The sequence below is a fragment of the Anastrepha obliqua genome, chromosome 1, assembly GCF_027943255.1.
Source record: "Anastrepha obliqua isolate idAnaObli1 chromosome 1, idAnaObli1_1.0, whole genome shotgun sequence".
NCBI lineage: Eukaryota > Metazoa > Arthropoda > Insecta > Diptera > Tephritidae > Anastrepha > Anastrepha obliqua.
The window spans coordinates 76660102-76666198 of NC_072892.1; positions in this window are offsets into that span (position 1 = coordinate 76660102).

Consider the following 6097-nt stretch of genomic DNA (forward strand, 5'->3'; position numbering starts at 1 on the left):
GGGTGTTTTTTAAGTGTTTGAGAACTTATATGTATAATGCGCTCCCACGACCCTCCCATACATATGTGGTGAAGCGGGGGGAATAAAAATCCATTCAAATTCAGGGTATTTCCTTTCTTTCTTGTGATAGAAATCGACGAGTAGTCGCGTTACGTCATGCTTGCGTGGCAGGATTATTGGCAACACCCTCAACAGCATCAACTCTACCTTTTACTCGCAGCAGGCCAATCTGGTCTAAGTATAGGAAGAACTTGAAAGTAAAAGATTTTCGATTGATTTCCTCACCATTACGCAGAGGACAAATCTCTTCATCGAACACCTCGCTTTGACAATTAAGCATAATTGCAAGCTCTGCTGTCTCTATGTTGTCTGGGTTGAGCAGCTTTTGAAGAAACTGAGAACGTGGCTTTCACTTCGTAACCAATCGTAGAAAACGTAAAACAAATCGATGCGTACTGCGAAGCTTCTCCCAAGTAGTAAATCTTTTTACGTCCGGAGTTATTTCTGCGGTCGTAACCAATAAGTTGTTAGCGAAATACATATGCTGTAGAACCTCAACTGTCTCTTCGTCATCATCTGGAAATTGCATAATTCCCCAGCTTGACTCTCGTTCTATTAGGAATTTAGATCCACTGAACCAGCGTTGGTTGTCGTAGAATTCACGGTTGCTGCTCCATTTAGTTCCTTCGTCCGCAATATTCTCACCAGATGGCAGCTACCTCCACTCCCTAATAGCAGAATTCTCGAGAATCTCTCCGATTCTCAGTGCCACGAATTGATGATATTTCCTTGTGCTCGAACGCAGCCAAAACAACACAATTTTGGAGTCTGTCTAGAATACTCTGCGATTTACTGTGATGGACAGTTCATAGCTAAGAACATTTGCCAGTCCAAGTCTCAAAACAGCAGCTAACAGGTCCAGCCTGGGTATGGAAATGGGCTTCAATGGCGCAAGGCGAGATTTTTGAAGCCAAAAGTGAACAGGATATTTGCGAGCCTACTTCTGACCGGATGTAGCCTACCGCATTGTAGGCTTTTATACTTGCATCTACAAAAACGTGCAACTGATTATTTTGGTTTTCGCAGGCAAGTGAGAGGCAACGGAGAATTTTTATGCCGTTGATCGCGGAAATAAGTTTTACCCAACGAAACCAGTTGCAACGTTCTTCTTCTTTAATCGGTTCATCCCAACCTACTCCGCAGAGCCAGGCATCTTGTAAAATGATTTTTGCCGGTATCATTATTGTGCGCAAAATTTGTCGCTTTGACAAGATCGTATTTTCATTAAAAACTTCTTTTGGAAAATGTTCAATGCATGTTAACTCATCCGAAACTGGCAGCCACCACATCCCTAGTACCTTTTCTATAACGGCTTCTGGCTCTTCAAAACATTTGGCGGCTGGAACGTCGTCAGCGTTTCTCATTTGGAATCCGCCCTCCTGATGAACCCAACGAACTTTAGTGGTTAGACGAGCCAATTCATTTTCAGAGACTGCACTCTGAAGCCAGTCGTCAACAAATGTGTTACTAACGACGGCCCGTTCGGCATCGGGATGAAGATAAGCGATTCGTTGAGCGTTACGATTTTTTATGTAGTTCACCAATGAAGGCGAACACGAAGCGCCGAATGTCAGAACCCTCATCACATAGATATCGTAGTCGCGAGACGAGCCACCGTTTCGCCATAAAAATTTTTCCGCCACTTGATATTCTTTTATAATATAATTTTAATCTGGTGGAACATTTCGCGTATATCTCCACAAACTGTGAAACGTCGTTTGCGAAATCGGAGCGGTACTCCCAATAGAGATTTTGGAGATCGAGCCCTTTCAACAACATATCATTAAGCCCGACACCCTTTACCCTTGTTGCAGCATCCCAAACCAATCGTGTTTTCTTTTTATTGGCACTGAGAACAGTAAATATGGGGAGATACCAAAACCTAGAGCTATCTTTTATTTCGTTTTTTTTTCAACTTACGTACGTACCCTTTTTTTCATAATCATATATTTTGTTTATAAGAAATTGGCGAGTTGGTGCTTCATTTTACTTTCTAAGCACGATAGTCGCCGGATTGCCATAGGCAAGGAATCGAGAAGCTCGACAGCTTCGTGCTTCGAAAGTAACCCGTTTGCCCATTTCTTTTCAGTGGAGATAAAGCACATGGTCTTTTACATGATTTGAAGAGTGTGTTCATCATCTTTAGAAATCAACAGCTTAATTGGTGCATATGATCTGATAGCATAAATAGAAAAATATGTTTTCAGTTACTGGTCCATACGATCATCTCTGGTTGTATCACATTCGCAGGTATGCAATATTCTCGGCTGTTCAACGCAGTTAGTTTTATCGTGCCCATATACGCTCTATCCTAGTCGACACTTTGCGGCAATAAGGTCGGATCCCCTATCTCCTCTTATTTCGATAGGAATTCCAATTTTAGCGTTGTACAAACCTATCAAAATTCGCGCTCTTGCTTTATTATAGGGTCGAATCGCAGACCCTTAAAGTGTGCGTGCTTACTAATCGTAGAGCTGAACAGCGACTGCTGAGGAAATAGTAGAACAGCAACGGCTCGAACGTTTCGAAGCCTGTATTTTTGAGAGGCAAATGCAATCGGTGAAATATAAAGATTAACAAATTTGAAATTTGCCTTATTTTGAGTAATTTCTCCCGTCCAACGCAAGCATAATGATCTAAATCAAGCTCTTTCGCCAACTGAGACTCAATTAGCGTACAGGAGGCTCGAAAAGGGTGAATGTACGTATTGCTTTGGTACCGCTATGTAGAATAACCTTCACATACCTGAAAAACGCCCTTTGCGTTTCTTTATAAGCTGCTGTGCCCAACTCGTGGTATAATGTTGCTTGGTGTTGTTTTCCAATCGCCAACGAAGTTCCATTGTGGAGCAGAGGATGGTGAGCCATTCTACAATCATCTACGTCACAGCACCTTTTCGAATTACATCGTCGAATAAAGCAGCGTAAACAGAGTTTATTTTCATGTACGAATTTCTACCTGCTACTTTGCGATAGGGCGCGAAACTCATAGCAATGGGACAACATGTGGCTCGCATCGCATTTCAAACACTTCATCGACTTTTCACTCTGCTCGTTATTTTTCGCAACCACATCGTGAATCATTATTCTGCCCTTTAGTGATTCGCGATTTCTCTTTTTTGCTTCGACGTTGCTATTACACGATGCTATCGCCGATGTCTGAATGGATGTGGCCTGGCTAGCGCACATGGCTAGACCGAAAAGCCAATCATCGAGTGCAGCAATATCAGCGCGTCTAAGGGACATACACTGCTGACCCCACTCAACCTTTGGTTACATGGCATCTTAGCTACCAGCTCGTTTAATAGCACTGGATCATTTAGATAATCGTTTAGACCGACCGCCTGCATTGTTGCGCGATAATTTTGTATCGGCAATGAAAATGTTACTAAGGCTTCTAATTTGTCTGGCTTTACAGATGGTTCCTCCCTTAACCTACGCAGCATTACTTGGTGAATCACGTCTGGTCTACCATACAGCATTCGGTAGTGGCCAATCCAACCGTAGACGGCACCATAAGCCTACCACGAACGGCCTTTAATGCTTGGCCCTTTAAGCATTTCTGCAACCTAATAAGGTTTTCTTGGTCCGTGAATCCGCACCGTATGGTAGACTGCTCGTAGTTAGTAATAAATACGGGACAGTCCTCAGGCCTACCTGTAAAGGTTGGTAGATCTTTTGTAAGCACTTGACGACTAGCTATGTATATGTAAAGCGTTTTTCAATAGGTGCGCTTCAACTTTTTTCCGATAGGGAGGGCGAACGACGCAATATTTTTTATTTTTCGCTTGTCATTTGTAAACTTCATTAGTATACATTTCATCATGGAACGCTACACACTTGAGCAACGCGTTAAAGTTATTCAGGCTTCTTATGAAAACGGGCGTTCAAATCAAAATGCATATCGCGCACTTCATCTTCAGCGAGGACGCACATTTTCACCTCAGTGGATTCGTCAATAAGCAGAATTTCCGCATTTGGGCGAAAGATAATCCAAGAGAGATTGCCGAAAAACCAATGTACCCACAAAGAGTGACTGTTTGGTGCGGTTTACATGCCGGCGGCGTAATTGGCCCATATTTTTTCGTTGACGAGAACGATCGCCACGTTACTGTGAATGGAAATCTATACCACGACATGATAAACGATTATTTTTGGCCGCAATTGAATGCTATGGACTTAGACGACATGTGGTTTCAACAGGACGGGACCACAAGCCACACAGCATACGCTACAATTGATTTGTTGAAGAGTAAGTTCGATGAGCGCATTATTTCCAGAAATGGACCGGTCGAATGGCCGCCGCGCTCGTGTGCTTTGACGCCTCTAGACTATTTTCTTTGGGGTTATGTGAAGTCATTGGTCTACAGTAACAAGCCGGCTACGATTTGTGAGCTCAAAGAGCAACAACCGAAATTGGTAAAAACAAAAAACGCTGGACAAAAACGATGCTCATCTCATCCACGCAAGCTAGAACAGCACCAATAGATTGATAAACCCGATCTACAACAGCACCAACAAGACGTTGTCAATGAACCACAAAATTCCTCAAGTACGTAACAAAGATTACAACACCCTAAAATTGAAGGAATCACTGCTAATAAATACAAGTGAATAACTAATGGGTTTTCCAATAACAGGTGTTATTTAAATATAGGTATAAAAGGCTATCGAGAGATGATTAACAATTTTTTATGGCCGGAATTGGATGGTATTGATCTGGAAAACGTTTATTTTCAACAAGACGGCGCTACGTGCCACACAAGCAACGAATTCATTGATATTTTACGGGGAAAATTTCCGGACCGTATTATCTCTCGAAGAGGTGATCACAATTGGCCACCGAGATATTGTGATTTAACACCTTGTGACTTTTTTCTTTGGGCACATGTGGAAGAGAAGGTCTACGCCAACAGACCAGGGTCGATTCAAGACCTCAAGATGGAAATTGTGAGGCTATCGAGGACATAGGGCAGCCACTTTGCAATTCGGTAATGGAGAATTTCCGATCATTTATATTAAAAAATAGCATTTTTCTTTGAATATCAAAATACCACCTCTTATTTGAAAACCCTTTACAAAATTGAACTAATAACATATGCTTGAAATAACGACTGCTTTGTGTCTTTGCAACGATTTGTAATAAATTAAAATATTTTTAATATTTACGTTATCACTTTATCACAACTGAATTCTAAACAATTTGAAATTGTATTCAATAAAATCACATAAATATGTAATATAATTATAAGTACATTATATTGAAAACATAAAATAAAATTATAATCACAACATGTATGTAGGTATAACATAAATAGGTATTTGTTATATATATATATGTATATGTAGTGGCAACTGATGTTCTCTATATTGTAACAGCAAAAAATGTAGCTCGAAACTTTTGAATAATACTGAAGTGGCAGTCCTTGGCAGTTCTAGACTCCAAATGTGGGAACAATCGCAGACGCGTCTAGCACGATGGTACCACAAGAAATGATTATTAAATGCTATGCTAAATGTAGTCAACACATCTTTAGAAAGATAGACAAAAATTTAATTTTCCTTTGCATTTAAAATCATATTTTGAGTCCAGTCTTTCAATGTTTTGTTTCAATACTTACTCATTCTTATTTGTTTCACGCAGGTGTATATATTGCCTAAAATATCCTTAATTGCCTAAATAACATATAATAACATAACATATAACAATAGCTCACTACCTCCTGTTTCATTGCGTTCTTGATTGATAGTACTGTGTTTAGTTACGCAGATAGCTTGATAATCTACTAACAATTTAATATATCCTTGCGTTGCTTCATAAGCATCAGGGGAGTACGATCTTCCAAGCCGCTTCCAGAGTATGATATTCTCCTTGACGATATTATCGGGAAAAAGAGGCGTGAAATGCAAACTTATGCTGTTTTGCGCTGCCTTATGTTTTTTTAAACAGGCGACCCTGGACGCAGGAGGAGTAAGTGAATGTGTTCATCTTAGTTGAGGGATTGCAGAAAAAATCCAAGAGAAGAGGAGGGATGTTT